The sequence below is a fragment of the Pleurodeles waltl genome, chromosome 10 (assembly GCF_031143425.1).
Source record: "Pleurodeles waltl isolate 20211129_DDA chromosome 10, aPleWal1.hap1.20221129, whole genome shotgun sequence".
Classification (NCBI taxonomy): Eukaryota; Metazoa; Chordata; class Amphibia; order Caudata; family Salamandridae; genus Pleurodeles; species Pleurodeles waltl.
Genome location: NC_090449.1, coordinates 615,081,799 through 615,100,527, shown reverse-complemented (window position 1 = coordinate 615,100,527; position 18,729 = coordinate 615,081,799).

Below are 18,729 nucleotides of genomic sequence, written 5' to 3'. Positions count from 1 at the left end.
ATTACATTTTACGCTTGTTATTTACATATAAAAGGATGCAACTACTTTTATTTTTTATTATTACATGCATGTTTTTTCAGATGTTTCACACTGTTTTGAACCTTTTCCGTTGGGGTGCTTTAATGTGGAGCAGGTACTTTCTTTCGTGTTGGAAGAAAAAAAGTCAGCTTCATTTTAAATATCTATTTGTAGTGGTTAAGGTGATTAGGTTTATTTTTACTCACTATTGGGATGAGTTTATATTTCTTTAAAAATGTTGTATACTTACTTTGTTATATCTTTTTTCTTGTTTGTGAGAGGTGTTTTGTTTTCTAGAAGCTTATCACTTTTTGAAGTAACTGGGCCTCAGTACGACATTGGCAGTCCTAGGACCGCCAAAGCCATTGTGCCAGTCGGACCACGACACACCAGGTGGTACGTCTACCTCATTACAACCCTGGTGGCCAGACCGCCAGGGGGCCGCCATCCCCGCGAGGAACATGGTTCTCAATGGGCTGCCACCGCCGTACTGATCATGAGTCCAACTTTTTCATGGCGAAGACCCCACCTTGGAACGACTGGGAGAAACACAGTGCAGGGAGCCGCAGGGGAGCCCCAACACTGCCACAACCATGTCGTGAGCAGTGCAGGAACCCCCATGCCCAGCACCATCAGAATGTGCACTGCCTGCTAAAGCAGACAGTGCACATTCCGAGGGGGCTGGGGACGCATTTGTGCGACATCATTGGCCTCAGCTCCCCCATGAGCCAAGGCCAAAGCTCCTGCACAGTTTCCAGTGGGCTGACCATCAGAAACCCCCTTATTTGGAGATTTCTGCCAGTCAGCCCAGTGGACAAATTGCAATAGGGCCGGGGGGTGAGACCTCCAGCTGCCAGCCTTGTAATAAGCCCATAGTTTGGTGGTTTTAAGTACAATTATATACATATGTGTCTGTATTTGTGTGTGTGTGTGTGCCTGTATAAATGTAACAAATAACAGTTATCGGGAATGATGCTCTGCATTAATTTCTCAGATCACATGCACCCAACCAGTGTTGGTATAGTATAAATATAAAAAAAGTTTTTGTTCTGAGAAAAAAGCTTGTCCCAGAGAATGTTTTTTTCAAGTATGAAATGTATTCTTGTGCATATTGTTCACAGCCAACACGTGTTTCGTGATTTAATCGCTTCTTCAGGACTGTCAGTCATACATAGACATCCAATTACCCTGCATGGTATTCTGTCCGTAACAAATGTGCATACACTTTTAAAGAAAATATAGCTTCCGCATTCATAGCTTGTAAAATGAATACCACTGGATGCTGTTAAAACATTGGCACCAACTTTCTATAATCACCAATTCTTCACATCAAATTTGCTTGAATTTTGCATCAGGCTTTCTCAAGAGTCTAAACCGAATCCATTAATACAGCAATTTTTAAGGTAGAAAACGCTATCCTCGATTCCACACTCCAAAACAACTCAAATTATGCTTCTGCAAGGAGGGCCCATGTTAAATTTCAAGTGGATTTCATGTGTAGGTTTGATGACGCTAGAACGTTTGTGTGCAATGTTGTAACAGCACCCAGTGACATACATAAATATTTGAGTTGATTTGTAAATGTTTGTAGTTAATGTAATATTTTTTTGCCTATATTGTTATGATTTTAGTATTTTTGGGGAAGTGAATTGTGAATTTTCTGGTAATTAAATATATTTATTTTTAATATAAATGTGTATTAACTGTTTTAGTTTTTTTTAAATAAGTGTTTTTATGTAAAAGAGTTTATTTAAATTTTTATTAGTGATAATGTAATTATTTTGCTGATATAGTTGATATTGTGTGAATCAATATGTTTGACATGTATGTTTATTTAAAGGTGGCAATATTTTTGCTTCTGATATTTATGTTTTCGATATAAGTAAAAATCTATATTTTTAACAACAATATTTATGTTCTTGATATTTGTGGTTTTATTAGTTAAGTTTAGGAATGCAATTTTTGTAAACAATATTTATTTTCTGATACTTTTATGCATCAATATTGTGTTGATGACCTCACCCCTTTGTCCCCTTTACCTCCATTTTCACAATGCTAGGGTTCGGGATATAGGTACCAATCAACTATATTGGCATTAGCCAACCATCGATGGGGACACTGTAGGCTGGGCTTCATGACCAGTCCAACAAGCGGTAGTGTAAAAGGAGGAGAAATGTGGCATATTTGTATCAAAACTGTTGAACTGTAGAGGACACTTTGAACCCTTTTTTCGGTTTGTTGTTTCTGATATGATTTAGATCCATCCCTAATATTCCTGTTGCTTTGTGGTGTTCTTATATATGCCTATCCTGTTATAGCATTCATTCAGAGGAAGAGATCCACATAAAGAACAAAAACTAATTACACTACATTACTGCTATTACTGTTTAGCATGTCTATGACCTTACATGGCCTTAGAATCTTGCCGGAATCTACGTTTCCTCTCTGGTCTAACCATTTTTCCCCCACAAGAGTTGTTTTCTCCTTTAACATCTTCTCCCGATGTGGATTTTATATTGTCGTTAGCCTTGCTCAAGTTATTTTTTCAGATCCACCAGTACCAGTATTTTTGAGTATTTACATAGCTCTACTCAAGTTCCAAAACCTACCAGTTTTGATCACATTTCTGAACACTATGATGACTTTTCTTGGATGATTTGTGACTCTGAAGCCTGATCTTGCACCAACAGGAGCCCGAATTTCAACCCAGTCTCCTAACACAACTTGTATCTTTCTCACAACATATCTAACATAAAAATGTTTTTCCTCATTCTGTTTTGTTCTCTTCCTCCACACATCCGCAACAGACACATTGATCCAGCCTTTGTTCCAATCCATCCAACCTGGAATCAACTCAGAATTTGCTTTTCTGCCTCTGAACAATTCAAATAGTGATTTGCCTGTGATCCCATGAAGAAAGAGAGGATAGAACACCTCAAGCTTTTGCAGTTCTTTCTCCCAATTCAATTCACTATTTTTTGCCAATGGAAAACCCTTTTTGATAGTCCTATTAAATATTTCCAACATTCCAATTGATTCTGGGTGGAATAGCGCAGATTTCTTGTGTTTTATTCCCATTTTCTTAAGGAAATCCTCGAATTCCTTAGAACAAAATTGTATACCTTGGTCAGTTAGTATACTTCTAGGAACTCCTTCTCCTCTGTATAATCTCTCTAGGAATCAAATGATAGCCCCTGTGTTTATGTTTGCCATGCACACAACCTCTGGCCACCTAGAAAACAAGTCTACCACTACTAATAAATAGGAGGTGGCTTTTTTCTCCTTTTAACAGACTGGCCAAATCCATTGCAATTTCCTGCTTGGTCCACTGGGTTATTCCCTACATACCATGGGAACTTGTCTTACCTTATGAATTTTATCACTTTATCTGAATTTACAGCACTCCCTGTACTCCCTTATCTTCCTTTTAATAGCCAAATCTAGAACTGGCCACCAAAAGTTGGTCCTTATTCTCGCTTTAGCTTTGAGTATTCCCAAATGTCCTATGTGTGCCATGTCAATGATCTTGCCTCTAACTTTACCAGGAACCATCAATCAAACCCCTCTGAAAGTCAAATCATCAAGACTTGCTAACTCCTCTTTAATCATCTAGTTTGGGAAAACCAAAACGTTAAGACATTTCTTTACTTGCCTGCCCTTCCTAGTGAAAGAGGTTACAGTTTGCAGAACTTCATCTGCTTTTACTTGATATGTCCACTCCTATTTTGAGATTGCCCCTTCTATTGTATCACACACTCCATCACCTGACCACTACACAACCTCTGTGGTTTCCTCCACCTTCTCACTCACTGGAACAAAGTGAGACAAGCAGTCAGCAGTGTAATTCTGCACCCCTGGAATGTATTTTACTACAAACGTGCATTCCTGCAATTCCACCACCCATTTCCTTATTCCTGTTGGCACACTCTCCAATCATTTCTTCATAAACAGTTCCTTTAAAGACTGTTTCCACCATGAACAATATATCTCAAAGAACATGCTTAAACTTCTTAATGGCCCAACACACTACTAAGGCTTCCCTTTCAGTTACAGAATATTCACATTCTGCTCCCCACAAGGCCCTGGATGCACATGCAGCAGTATTCTCAGTTCCATCTGCTGTTTGTATTAACACAGCACCTGATCCCTTACCGCTTACATCCGTAACCACCTTTGTAGGTCAGCCTGCAATAAACGCCTTAGGATTGTGTGCTTGTTGTGAATCTTGTTTTACACACTCAAATTCTCGCTGACATTCAGTACTCTATACAAATTCCACTACTCTTTTGCATAATTTGCACATCTCCTGGGTTTCATGGGACAAAATATATATGAACTTGCTGTAAAATTCCACCATACCCAGGAAAGGTACTACCTCTTTATTGCTAGGTGAACTGAACTTATAAATTGTGTTTACTAATTCTTCCTTAGGTTCAGCCCCTTGACTCGTAAATGTGTGTCCTAAATAAGAAATTTCGGGCCACATGCAGGTACGTTTGCGAGTCGCAAAACCTTATTCACAACTGTGTCCATGACACTATTAGTGATTTACAAGCAGGTCGCAAATGCCCACCTCATGAATACTCATGAGGTGGAACGCAATTTGCGACCACTTGAGAATGGCGGCCCTCACAGGGATGGTGGCCTGCTGCGGACAGGTTACCAAATCGCAAAATGGGGCTTGTGCATCGCGATGTGCTTTTTCCACGTCGCAAACAGCCAAATTCGCTGTTTGTGAGGTGCAAAAAGCTACCTACATGTGGCCCTTCATTTGTTTTCCAAACCTATATTCCTCCAAGTTCAGAGTAAGCCCTGCAGCCTTGATGCTTTCTAAGACATCCACAATCCTTTTATTATGTTCTTTCTGTGTTTTCCCATAAATCAACACCTCATCCTGGAAACAACTGACTCTTCCATGGTGCCTAGCATATAATTTATAACTCATTGGAAGACAGAGACTGCAGATGCCAAACCGAATGGCATTCTCAGAAATTTGAAAGCTCCCATAGGTGTTATGAAGGAAGGAAGTTCTTGTGATGAGGAATGCAATCGAATTTGATGGTAAGCGGAAGCAAAATCAAAAGAGGTTTAAAGTCTTGCATCTACCAATGAGGTCACCACATCAAAAATGATGGGCAAGGGATATTTGTCTAGCACAATCTGTCTGTTCAGACCCCTTAAGTCCACACATAACCTAATAGCCCCAGAGGGTTTGTACACTACTACAATTGGCACAAGCCACCCAATAGCCTCATTGGGACTGAAAACACATATTGACTCTAACCTGTTCAATTCTGTACAGACTTCATCTTGTACGCTTAAAGGAATTCTTCTTTCCTTAGCCGTCAGAGGGTTAGCTCCTGGCTTCAGTTTAATGTAGTGCACATATTGTTTTACAACCCAATTTTTTCTGTAAACACTTCTGGGAACTGACTAGCAAAATCATCACATATTTGTTTAATTTGTCTTACTATCACCTGTGGTTTAGCATTAGGATCAAGGGAGACCCCCAATTCCTTATGATGTAGCCACCATACAATATTATCCCCTTTAACAGCCACATATATTTTACCAGGAAAAATAAGACCACCATATTCCACACTTCCTGTGAATTATCCTCTCTTCTTGATTTCCTGACCACCATACCCACCTGACCTAATATCCATGGGATGCAATTAACAATTATTATGAAAGTATTTCCCATACACCATGTTAGAAACAACTGTGAGCTTGGAACATGAGTCGAATAACATTTGTATTTCAACATCATTCACTTTAACTTTGTCTTCTGTGTAGACTGTAGTCTTCTTTTCTACTTGTATTAAAACTAGTTCTTCCCTCTCCACTGTAGATTATTTTATTTGTAACACCACTTCTTCCATAATTTCCTTCACCTCGCTTCTTTTGTTAAGTCTTTCATTAGATTTTATCTTTTTTTCAGAACTGCAACACCAAATTGCCTTATGCGAGGGGCAATTTGGTATTGTTGGCCATGTGCCAAATGGGCTACAATGAAAGCATTTGCCTTTGAATTTTCCTATAGCACCCATGTCTTTATTTTGAGGATTAGCTTCCACTGCCTTCACCATCTCCTTCACCATAATCTCTTTTCTGAACTCCTCGGCACAACTCATCATGTGTTCTACTCTCTTTGCTGTAGTTAGAACATCCTTCAACAGTGGTGTGTCCTTCATCCATAGCTCTTCTGTTATTCTGCCACTATTACAATGTAATATAAATTGGTGTCTGGTACGCTTCTCTGGTAATGCTCCAAATTTACACAATTCTGCCAACTTTCTTAACTCTGTTACATAGCCCTCAATGTATTCTCTCTCTTTCTGTACACGTCTTCCAAAGTCATATCATTCTAAAATAGTGACTGTGCATTATAAATAATGCAGATCATTTTTTTTTTTATGATGATCTCTAATTCATTGAGATTGTGGGTATCTTCTTGTCCTAAATCAGGAAGATTCTCTACTAGTTCTTGATCCTCACCCCTTAGAGTATTTATTAGTAGTGCTAAATTTCTCTCCGCACTGAAACATGTCCTGCATACCCTTGCATAATTGAAGAAGATTTTTGTTTCCATTTCACCCACTTTATTGTAGGCTCACCAGGGTGGTTCAAGAAAAAGTTAGGTGGTGTAGTGTTCAGCATGTTACCTCTTTTTAAGTATGTCCCCTTTAGAACCTGAAAGTGAAATAGAATATCATCCAAGTTTCTCTTTTACCTTTTTAACCAGTTACCTGTAATGTGTCCTGCACCTCTTCAGTAACTGTGATTTTGGAATGCACACACAAAAGTGCTTGAAATTGGTTTATTCTGTGCCACAATCTGACAATATTCTTCTGCAGCAATGAATTAATAATGATGTAAGAGGCATTGTACACAACATTTCATGTCACTTTGCATTCCTGTCCAAACAGAATCCAAAGCTGCTATATAAATGGGTTTAAACGACTGTTAGTATTTGCAGCATTTAACATTTTGCACACTCACCTTGTCATAATTATTTTCCACCCAACTGATTAAAATGGCCACCACTAAGCTCTGTGGGTCTTCTTCTGTTCTCCTCCCAACCTAAGATGGCTGCAGATATGCAGTACACTATTTTCTACAAGCGCTGCAACTTGTTTTTTTCCCATGTGTTCAATATAGAAGATGGCCACCAACTTAGCTTACACCATTTTATGCAGGCGCTTGGGCTTGTTGGACACCTCTTTCCCCCACCAGGCTGACCGACGGTAACATTGTATTATGACATTCCCGCCAGTCAGCCCAGCGGGAACAGTGCTACGGTATTGGTCTTGGCCCACTTAAGGGAGCCAAGGCCAATACCATAGCACACCAGCACCCTCAGAATGCGCACAGTCTGCAAAGCAAACAGTGCGCATGCCTAAGGTGCTAAGCAAGGGGACCCCTGCATTTCCCATGACATAGTCATAGGCAGTGCAGAGATCCCCTGTGGCCCCCTGTACTGTGTTTCTGCCAGCCTTTTCACAGCAGGGCACCTGCCATGAAAGGTCTGGCAGAAACTGGACTTGTGATCAGCGCGGTGAAGCTGAACTCAGCACCGCCATTGCTGACCAATACTCTGACCACCGTCAGCCTGTCGTGAACCATGTTCCTGGCAAGGATGGCAGTCCCTTGGTGGTCTTATCGCCAGGGTCGTAATGTGGTGGTCAGACCACCTGGAGTGCGGCAGTCCGACCGCCCCCGCGGCATTGGCGGCCCTCGGACCACCAGTGTCCTAATAAGACCCTTAATCTTCACACCACATGGACTCCTCATCTGGTCTCTCGTCACTAATTTGAAGTTGATAATGAGGACCCCAAAAGTAAGAATGAAGATAAGAACAGTATTTATTACTGCCTTAACCCCTGCTCAGCTCCAACTGCCTGCCTCATGACTTTGTTCTACATTCTCATTCTAGAACCCATGAGGTCATGAGGCAGGCAGCTGGAGCTGAGCAGAATCTGAGGCAGTAATAAATATTGCTCTTACCTTCATTCTTACTTTTGGGGTCAACATTATCGAATTCAAAGGCTTCTATTTGTCTAAATCCTACAAATGCTGTACAGTGCAAGAAATTGGTGGTTGCATTATTTGTACAAAGTAAACCCATCTACAAGTAAAAGGCTGTCCTATTGAGGGAACACAACATGAAATTACAAATTTAGGAAAAGCGGTCCAAACAAGTAACTCAAGCACCTGGTGCAAGGCACATATGTGACACAAGTGAAGACACCCTTGCAGCATTGAACCCTCTAACTAATAGAACACCATAGATTTAAGTATTCACATACCAATGTAACCACTATTGTTTTTTAAATGGCTGCATTCCAATTGCCTGAAAATAGTTTCTATATCTATCACTACGACACAAATCACTGTGCTACCTACACTCAAATAATCATATGTCTGTTTCAACTAACTTACACTTACATAAACCTAGTGCAAGACATTTTGCTTTTTGACCTTGGATTGTATCAGAGATTTCTGTACCATTCATTATTCCAAGTACAACATCATTGGCACAGGTTGGTTAACATTACAAATTCCTAGGGGTATTCAAATGGTTGTGACTAACACTTTGCAATCCATCTGACCAAAAAGCTTGGACATTTTAGCAAACATCAATTTCCATTTATTTTCTGACAATATGCATTAACAGATAACATACTCCTAGAAGTGAATTCACTCACAGGTAACATGACCAACTAGCTCAAATTGAACAATTTCTCTGCAGGGACATTCAGAAGTTGATTGCATCAATAACTGGTAGGAAATCTCTCCTGCTTCTTTTCTTCTGCTCTGTCCTTCCTCTGCGCTCTTTTTCTTTAGTCTTCTTCTGTACTCTTCTTTCCCTCCTGCTCCCCGTCTTCTCTCTTCATCTGTGTGCTTCTCTCTCTCTCCTTTGCACCGCGACCGGGGTGTGCCTCTTCTTCTCTGTCCCTCTTCTTGGCTCCTTCCTCTGCTGCTCGTCGCCCCTCTTCTTCTTCACCTTCATCTGTATTCTTCTGTCTTCTGCGCTCCTCTTCTTCTTTACCTTCTTCTGTAGTTTTCTGTCTTCTGTTCTTCGGCTCCCCTTCTTCTGTGGTCTTCTGTCTTCTGTTCTTCGGCTCCTCTTCTTCTGTGGGTTTCTGCCTTCTGTTCTTCGGCTCCTCTTCTTCTGTGGTCTTCTGCCTTCTGTTCTTCGGCTCCTCTTCTTCTGTGGTCTTCTGTCTTCTGTTCCTCGGCTCCTCTTCGGCTCCTCTTCCTCTGTTACCTGCTCCCTGGTTCTTCCAGCGCCTGCCCTCCTGCTCCTGTCTCGTCTCTCCCCCTCACTCGCCTCCCCCTCTCCATCACCCCTATCTACCCCTTTCTCTATCGGTCTCCTTCACTCGCCTCCCCCTCTCTATCACCTCTATCTACCCCTTTCTCTATCGGTCTCCCTCACTCACCACTTCCTCCTATCTACCTATCTCTCTATCTATCTATCTTTCCCCCTCACTCGCCACCCCCTCTGTAACCACCCCTATCTTCCTATCCTTTCACTCTACCTCTCACCCTCACCCACCTCTACAACCCCCCTCCCCTATCTTCCCATCCTTCCTCCTATCTCTCTCCCTAAACTCCTAAACTTCCTAAAACTCACCCCCTCCACCCTTAAACCCCCTCCCCATCTCTTCTCCCCTCTACCTGTCCCCCCTCCCTCCGCTTTCCCGCCGCCACCTCCTGCACGCCCCCGCCCCCCAGCTCCCATTCGTCGCCCCACTCCCGTCCCCCGCCCCCAGCTGACCCCTCCCCCCCTCCTCCTTCTTATGGCGGCCGCTGCGCGACAGAGCTAGTGATCCTTGACCCAAGGGTAGGTCGCTCCCCCTGCCGCTGCAGCTCCTCCAGCTCCTCCAGCCCAGGTTCCTGAGACCTCCTAGCAAGCCCAGCTACCTCGCAGTAAGTACCCCCCCCACCACCCAGGCCCTCGCCCTGCCCCGCGCTACTCACCCTCTCTCCTGCTTCTTTTCTTCTTCTCTGTCCTTCCTCTGCGCTCTTCTTCTTTAGTCTTCTTCTGTACTCTTCTTTCCCTCCTGCTCCCCGTCTTCTCTCTTCATCTGTGTGCTTCTCTCTCTCTCCTTTGCACCGCGACCGGCGTGTGCCTCTTCTTCTCTGTCCCTCTTCTTGGCTCCTTCCTCTGCTGCTCGTCACCCCTCTTCTTCTTCACCTTCATCTGTATTCTTCTGTCTTCTGCGCTCCTCTTCTTCTTTACCTTCTTCTGTAGTTTTCTGTCTTCTGTTCTTCGGCTCCCCTTCTTCTGTGGTCTTCTGTCTTCTGTTCTTCGGCTCCTCTTCTTCTGTGGTCTTCTGTCTTCTCTTCTTCGGCTCCTCTTCTTCTGTGGTCTTCTGCCTTCTGTTCTTCGGCTCCTCTTCTTCTGTGGTCTTCTGCCTTCTGTTCTTTGGCTCCTCTTCTTCTGTGGTCTTCTGTCTTCTGTTCCTCAGCTCCTCTTCGGCTCCTCCTCCTCTGTTACCTGCTCCCTGGTTCTTCCCGCGCCTGCCCTCCTGCTCCTGTCTCGTCTCTCCCCCTCACTCGCCTCCCCCTCTCCATCACCCCTATCTACCCCTTTCTCTATCGGTCTCCTTCACTCGCCTCCCCCTCTCTATCACCTCTATCTACCCCTTTCTCTATCGGTCTCCCTCACTCACCACTTCCTCCTATCTACCTATCTCTCTATCTCTCTATCTTTCCCCCTCACTCGCCACCCCCTCTGTAACCACCCCTATCTTCCTATCCTTTCACTCTACCTCTCACCCTCACCCACCTCTACAACCCCCCTCCCCTATCTTCCCATCCTTCCTCCTATCTCTCTCCCTAAACTCCTAAACTTCCTAAAACTCACCCCCTCCACCCTTAACCCCCCTCCCCATCTCGTCTCCCCTCTACCTGTCCCCCCTCCCTCCGCTTTCCCGCCGCCACCTCCTGCACGCCCCCGCCCCCCAGCTCCCATTCGTCGCCCCACTCCTGTCCCCCGCCCCCAGCTGACCCCTCCCCCCCTCCTCCCTCTTATGGCGGCCGCTGCGCGACAGAGCTAGTGACCCTTGACCCAAGGGTAGGTCGCTCCCCCTGCCGCTGCAGCTCCTCCAGCCCAGGTTCCTGAGACCTCCTAGCAAGCCCAGCTACCTCGCAGTAAGTACCCCCCCACCACCCAGCCCCTCGCCCTGCCCCGCGCTACTCACCCTCTCTCCTGCTTCTTTTCTTCTTCTCTGTCCTTCCTCTGCGCTCTTCTTCTTTAGTCTTCTTCTGTACTCTTCTTTCCCTCCTGCTCCCCGTCTTCTCTCTTCATCTGTGTGCTTCTCTCTCTCTCCTTTGCACCGCGACCGGCGTGTGCCTCTTCTTCTCTGTCCCTCTTCTTGGCTCCTTCCTCTGCTGCTCGTCACCCCTCTTCTTCTACACCTTCATCTGTATTCTTCTGTCTTCTGCGCTCCTCTTTTTCTTTACCTTCTTCTGTAGTTTTCTGTCTTCTGTTCTTCGGCTCCCCTTCTTCTGTGGTCTTCTGTCTTCTGTTCTTCGGCTCCTCTTCTTCTGTGGTCTTCTGTCTTCTCTTCTTCGGCTCCTCTTCTTCTGTGGTCTTCTGCCTTCTGTTCTTCGGCTCCTCTTCTTCTGTGGTCTTCTGCCTTCTGTTCTTTGGCTCCTCTTCTTCTGTGGTCTTCTGTCTTCTGTTCCTCAGCTCCTCTTCGGCTCCTCCTCCTCTGTTACCTGCTCTCTGGTTCTTCCCGCGCCTGCCCTCCTGCTCCTGTCTCGTCTCTCCCCCTCACTCGCCTCCCCCTCTCCATCACCCCTATCTACCCCTTTCTCTATCGGTCTCCTTCACTTGCCTCCCCCTTTCTATCACCTCTATCTACCCCTTTCTCTATCGGTCTCCCTCACTCACCACTTCCTCCTATCTACCTATCTCTCTATCTCTCTATCTTTCCCCCTCACTCGCCACCCCCTCTGTAACCACCCCTATCTTCCTATCCTTTCACTCTACCTCTCACCCTCACCCACCTCTACAACCCCCTCCCCTATCTTCCCATCCTTCCTCCTATCTCTCTCCCTAAACTCCTAAACTTCCTAAAACTCACCCCCTCCACCCTTAACCCCCCTCCCCATCTCGTCTCCCCTCTACCTGTCCCCCCCTCCCTCCGCTTTCCCGCCGCCACCTCCTGCACGCCCCCGCCCCCAGCTCCCATTCGTCGCCCCACTCCCGTCCCCCGCCCCCAGCTGACCCCTCCCCCCCTCCTCCCTCTTATGGCGGCCGCTGCGCGACAGAGCTAGTGACCCTTGACCCAAGGGTAGGTCGCTCCCCCTGCAGCTCCTCCAGCTCCTCCAGCCCAGGTTCCTGAGACCTCCTAGCAAGCCCAGCTACCTCGCAGTAAGTACCCCTCCACCACCCAGCCCCTCGCCCTGCCCCGCGCTACTCACCCTCTCTCCTGCTTCTTTTCTTCTTCTCTGTCCTTCCTCTGCGCTCTTCTTCTTTAGTCTTCTTCTGTACTCTTCTTTCCCTCCTGCTCCCCGTCTTCTCTCTTCATCTGTGTGCTTCTCTCTCTCTCCTTTGCACCGCGACCGGCGTGTGCCTCTTCTTCTCTGTCCCTCTTCTTGGCTCCTTCCTCTGCTGCTCGTCACCCCTCTTCTTCTTTACCTTCATCTGTATTCTTCTGTCTTCTGCGCTCCTCTTCTTCTTTACCTTCTTCTGTAGTTTTCTGTCTTCTGTTCTTCGGCTCCCCTTCTTCTGTGGTCTTCTGTCTTCTGTTCTTCGGCTCCTCTTCTTCTGTGGTCTTCTGTCTTCTGTTCTTCGGCTCCTCTTCTTCTGTGGTCTTCTGCCTTCTGTTCTTCGGCTCCTCTTCTTCTGTGGTCTTCTGCCTTCTGTTCTTTGGCTCCTCTTCTTCTGTGGTCTTCTGTCTTCTGTTCCTCAGCTCCTCTTCGGCTCCTCCTCCTCTGTTACCTGCTCCCTGGTTCTTCCCGCGCCTGCCCTCCTGCTCCTGTCTCGTCTCTCCCCCTCACTCGCCTCCCCCTCTCCATCACCCCTATCTACCCCTTTCTCTATCGGTCTCCTTCACTCGCCTCCCCCTCTCTATCACCCCTATCTACCCCTTTCTCTATCGGTCTCCCTCACTCACCACCTCCTCCTATCTACCTATCTCTCTATCTCTCTATCTTTCCCCCTCACTCGCCACCCCCTCTGTAACCACCCTTATCTTCCTATCCTTTCACTCTACCTCTCACCCTCACCCACCTCTACAACCCCCTCCCCTATCTTCCCATCCTTCCTCCTATCTCTCTCCCTAAACTCCTAAACTTCCTAAAACTCACCCCCCTCCACCCTTAACCCCCCCTCCCCATCTCTTCTCCCCTCTACCTGTCCCCCCTCCCTCCGCTTTTCCGCCGCCACCTCCTGCACGCCCCCGCCCCCCAGCTCCCATTCGTCGCCCCACTCCCGTCCCCCAGCCCCCAGCTGACCCCTCCCCCCCTCCTCCCTTTTATGGTGGCCGCTGGGCGGCCGCCCCTTTGGCGCGCCGCTGGCGCGCCAAAGGCAAGCCCGTCTGCGCCCGTCCGTGCCTGGCCCGTGCCTGGCCCGCGCCTGGCCCGCGCCTGGCCCGCGCCTGGCCCACGCCCAGCGCCACGACCCCTGGTCCTCAGCACTCCCAAACCCCGCTGCTCCGCTACGACCCCACCACCCTCCACGCCCTCAACCCAGGGCGTTCCAGCACCTGCTTCCAAGCTAACCCGAAACGTACCCATGGACCTTTCGCATGTCACACCTGCAAACGTATCTTCCACCATGAAACTACCACGACCACCAGCCCACGCGCCATCAACCACCTCAAATGCATCCTGGTCAACGCTCGATCCATCCACAAGCACGCTGTTGAACTCTGGGACCTCCTGGACTCCACAGCACCGGACGTCACCTTCATCACGGAGACCTGGATGAACGCCTCCTCGGCCCCAGACATCGCCATAGCCATCCCCGAAGGCTACAAGATTTCCAGGAAAGACCGCACCAACCAAGTAGGAGGAGGAATCGCCATTGTCTTCAAAGACTCCATCAGCGTCACCACCTCCACCGAAGACACCCCCCTCGCCGCAGAACACCTGCACTTCCAGATTCGCACAGACCCCAGGACCACCCTCAGAGGATCACTCATCTACCGCCCCCCAGCACCGCGCGCCCTTTTCAGTGACTCCATCACCGACTTCATCTCCCCGCACGCCCTCGCCTCGCCAGACTACATCCTCCTCGGCGACCTCAACTTCCATCTAGAGCAGACCAACGACCCCAACACCACCGCCCTGCTCGACAACCTCGCCAACCTCGGCCTCAAGCAACTGGTGAACACCCCCACCCACATCGCCGGACACACGCTTGACCCCATCTTCTCCGCCAGCAAACACGTTTCCTTCAGCCACGCCTCCGCTCTACACTGGACCGACCACAGCTGTGCCCACTTCACCTTCCGACGCGAGACCCGCCACCTCCGCACTCAACCCATCCCTCGTCGACAGTGGAACAAAATCCCCGAAGAAAAGCTCTTCTCCACACTCATCGACAACCAACCTACCTTCACCACCGACCCCAACAACGCAGCCCTCAGCCTCACGAACTGGATCACCAACTGCGCAGACAACCTTGCTCCCCTCAGACGCCCTCCAAGACAGGCCAACACCAAAAAACCTCTCTGGTTCTCTGATACCCTTAAGGAATCAAAGAAAACCTGTCGCGCCCTCGAGAAAGCCTGGCGTAAGGACCACACCGCTGACAACATGACCGCCCTCAAGAACGCTACCCACGAACACCACCACCTAATCTGCGCAGCCAAAAGGAATTTCTTCACTGATAGACTGGACAAAAACAGCCACAACAGCAGAGAACTCTTCAGCATCGTTAAAGAGTTCTCCAACCCCAACGCCAACGCCATCACGCCCTCACAAGACCTGTGCAACTCCCTCGCCACCTTCTTCCATCGCAAGATCACCGACCTCCACGACAGCTACGGACACCAGACCCTGCCGATCAACTCTGAACCCACACCCCCAGCCATCACCCTCAACGCCTGGACCCACATCAACACTGAAGAGACCAAAACCACCATGAACTCTATCCACTCCGGCGCCCCCTCGGACCCCTGCCACAATTCATCTTCAATAAAGCCGACGACATCATCGCCCCGCACCTCCAGACCATCATCAACTCCTCTTTTTCATCTGCTACCTTCCCCGAAAGCAGGAAACACGCCAAAGTCAACGCCTTACTAAAGAAACCTACGGCTGACCCAAGCGACCTGAAGAACTTCCGCCCCATCTCGCTCCTCCCCTTCCCTGCCAAAGTAATAGAGAAGACCGTCAACAAACAGCTTACCAGCTTCCTTGAAGACAACAACCTTCTCGACCCCTCACAATCCGGATTCCGAGCCAACCACAGCACTGAAACCGCCCTCATCTCAGTCACAGACGACATCAGAACCCTGATGGACAACGGTGAAACAGTCGCCCTCATCCTCCTCGACCTCTCGGCTGCCTTCAACACCGTCTGTCACCGCACCCTAATAACCTGCCTCCGCTCCACCGGGATCCAAGGCCAGGCCCTGGACTGGATCGCCTCCTTCCTCTCCAACCGCTCTCAAAGAGTCTACCTCCCACCTTTTTGCTCAGACCCCACCGAGATCATCTGCGTCGTCCCTCAAGGCTCCTCGCTCAGCCCGACACTCTTCAATGTCTACATGAGCCCCCTCGCCAACATCGTACGCAAGCACAGCATCATCATCACCTCCTACGCCGACGACACTCAACTTATACTCTCCCTCACCAAGGACCCCACCAGCGCAAAGACCAACCTGCAAGATGGTATGAAGGACGTCGCAGATTGGATGAGGCTCAGCCGTCTGAAACTGAACTCTGACAAAACAGAAGTCCTCATCCTCAGCAACACCCCTACCGCATGGGACGACTCCTGGTGGCCCACGGCCCTTGGCACCGCACCGACCCCCTCAGACTACGCCCGCAACCTCGGCTTCATCTTGGACCCTCTTCTCACCATGACCAAACAAGTCAACGCCGTGTCCTCCTCCTGCTTCCTCACCCTCCGCATGCTCCGCAAGATCTTCCGCTGGATCCCCGCCGGCACCAGAAAAACCGTGACCCACGCCCTCGTCACAAGCCGCCTGGACTATGGTAACACCCTCTATGCTGGGACCACCGCAAAACTCCAAAAACGTCTGCAACGGATTCAAAACGCCTCCCCCCGCCTCATCCTCGACATACCCCGCAACAGCCACATCTCCGCCCACCTGAGACACCTGCATTGGCTCCCAGTCAGCAAAAGGATCACCTTCCGACTTCTCACCCACGCACACAAAGCCCTCCACAACAAGGGACCAGAATACCTCAACCGACGCCTCAGCTTCTACGCCCCCACCCGTCTCCTCCGGTCCACCAGCCTCGCTCTCGCCGCCGTCCCGCGCATCCGCCGCTCCACAGCAGGTGGGCGGTCCTTCTCCTACCTGGCGCCCAAGACTTGGAACACCCTCCCCACCAGCCTCAGGACCACCCAGGACCACTCCGTATTCCGGAGACTCCTCAAGACCTGGCTCTTCGAGCAGCAGTAACCCCCCTCCCCCTAGCGCCTTGAGACCCGCACGGGTGAGTAGCGCGCTTTATAAATGTTAATGATTTGATTTGATTTGATTTGAAAAAGAAGCAGCATTGGTGCAACAAAAAATAGAGGCCACTCTTTGTGCCTTGATGAACCTGAGTGCAATCAAACTGCAAGAGGGGTCACACAAATCAGTATTCATAGATCAATTCATTTAAAAAAAAAAAAATTACTAACAGTTGTAATACTTATCGGCAATAAATATTTCTGTGAAAATAAGAAGCATTTATTTCTCCCTTGATGAAATCATGGGAGAGTCTCTAGTGATTGGGCGTGGTGATCATTCTACTTTTTCCTTCATATTTGTTAATCTGATGAAGGGTCCACTCATTCTTACTGAGAGATATGACATTCTGGCAAAAAGATTTGAAATGACCATGTTATTTTTTTACAAATAAAAGGTATACATGGTAGAAACTCAAACCAGTACATGCTTTGGTGCACTCTATAGCAGTCTTTGGGGGACAAATCCATTTTGGCAGGCAGCCCACTGCCCTGTCCAATTTGAGGGTTTCTACCTAGAGGAATCTCTGTCCCTTCAGAGAATCCACTTCCATGGTGGCTCCTCTTAGGGCACTGTAACTCTGCTGTGTGTCTCCTAAGTTTAGTGCACTCACTTAGCAAACTTTCTTGTTTTCTAAAACAAACTCCCAAAGTATGAGTTTGTAAACGAAAAGCAAAAAACCATGTGGGCCAGACACACTGGAAGTTTTTTCCCACCTTCTGGGGGATCATGTTCATTTTTGCCTGTTTGGGACTGCCAGGGTTTTCCTTTGAAGCCATAAATGATGTTTATTGCTTGTGTTCCAGAGTTTCCATGTGCCATGAAGATGATGTTTGTTACTAGTGACACTATAGTGGTGCTATTATTTGTATGCAGTGTGAACTCTACTCAAAGATATTGGAGTGCTTTACATAAGCGCCAGTTACATTACACAAGGACATGTTCATTTTTTGTGAGGAGGGAGAGATTAATGAGGTCATTATAAGTCTGGCGGTCTCATGATCACCATGTTGGCAGTGGCGGTCTAATCGCCAACAGGCTGGCAGAAAAGTCCACCAAATTATGACCATGGCAGTATTCCCAGCACCGCCAGTGAGGCCAGGCTGCCACGGACTACAGTAGTCACCTGCAGACCTTGTTCCTGCCAGACAAATTACGATGCTGCACACCGCCAAGGTTTCCGTTGCGGTCGCACTACCACTGAAACCCTGGTGAAAACCAACTCTATAAAAGGAGACGCTCACCTTCAGGAACACATACATGTCTGGAGCCACCACAAAACCTGGACTACATGTCTTCCCGCTGCTCCTCTTCACCCAACGACTCCAGAACCAGTGACGACGGCTGCAACAGCATCTGTGAGTACACACACTTACCTGTCACTGTTGCAAAATGCCAATGTGCCTACACGCACACTACATACACATTTGAAACAGCTGGTGAGGGTGACACGCACACAACCTCACACTGACTTGCACACTCACAGACAGCCACATACACACCCACACATACATATAACACACACTGCAGCCATTACACACACGCACATGCCTAAAACACACACCAACCCCCAGATATACAGCACCGGCACAGTCACACACAACAACATACAAAACAACTAAATGACACAACTACACCACAACATCTCAAAAGCACCATTAAGCATCCACAATACACAACCCCACTTGACAAAGCATACATACAACACAACGTAACAACACCAGAGAATGAACACACACAATCACACATCCATACAACGCATACATCATACCCTGCAAACACAATGCACAATGGATCTGACAAAACAATCACCACACACACTCACACACAGAGTTCAACCACACAAAGCCACACAACACTGCAAATGACGCATGTCAACACAATCACAACACAAAATACCAACACAAATACACGTCCCCAAATTATACATGCCCATCACACAATACACACCCATCACTGTGGGACAAATGCAATGCACACACCCACACATGCTGCTCAGACACAACTGGTAGCACAACCCCCACACACACATAACTAC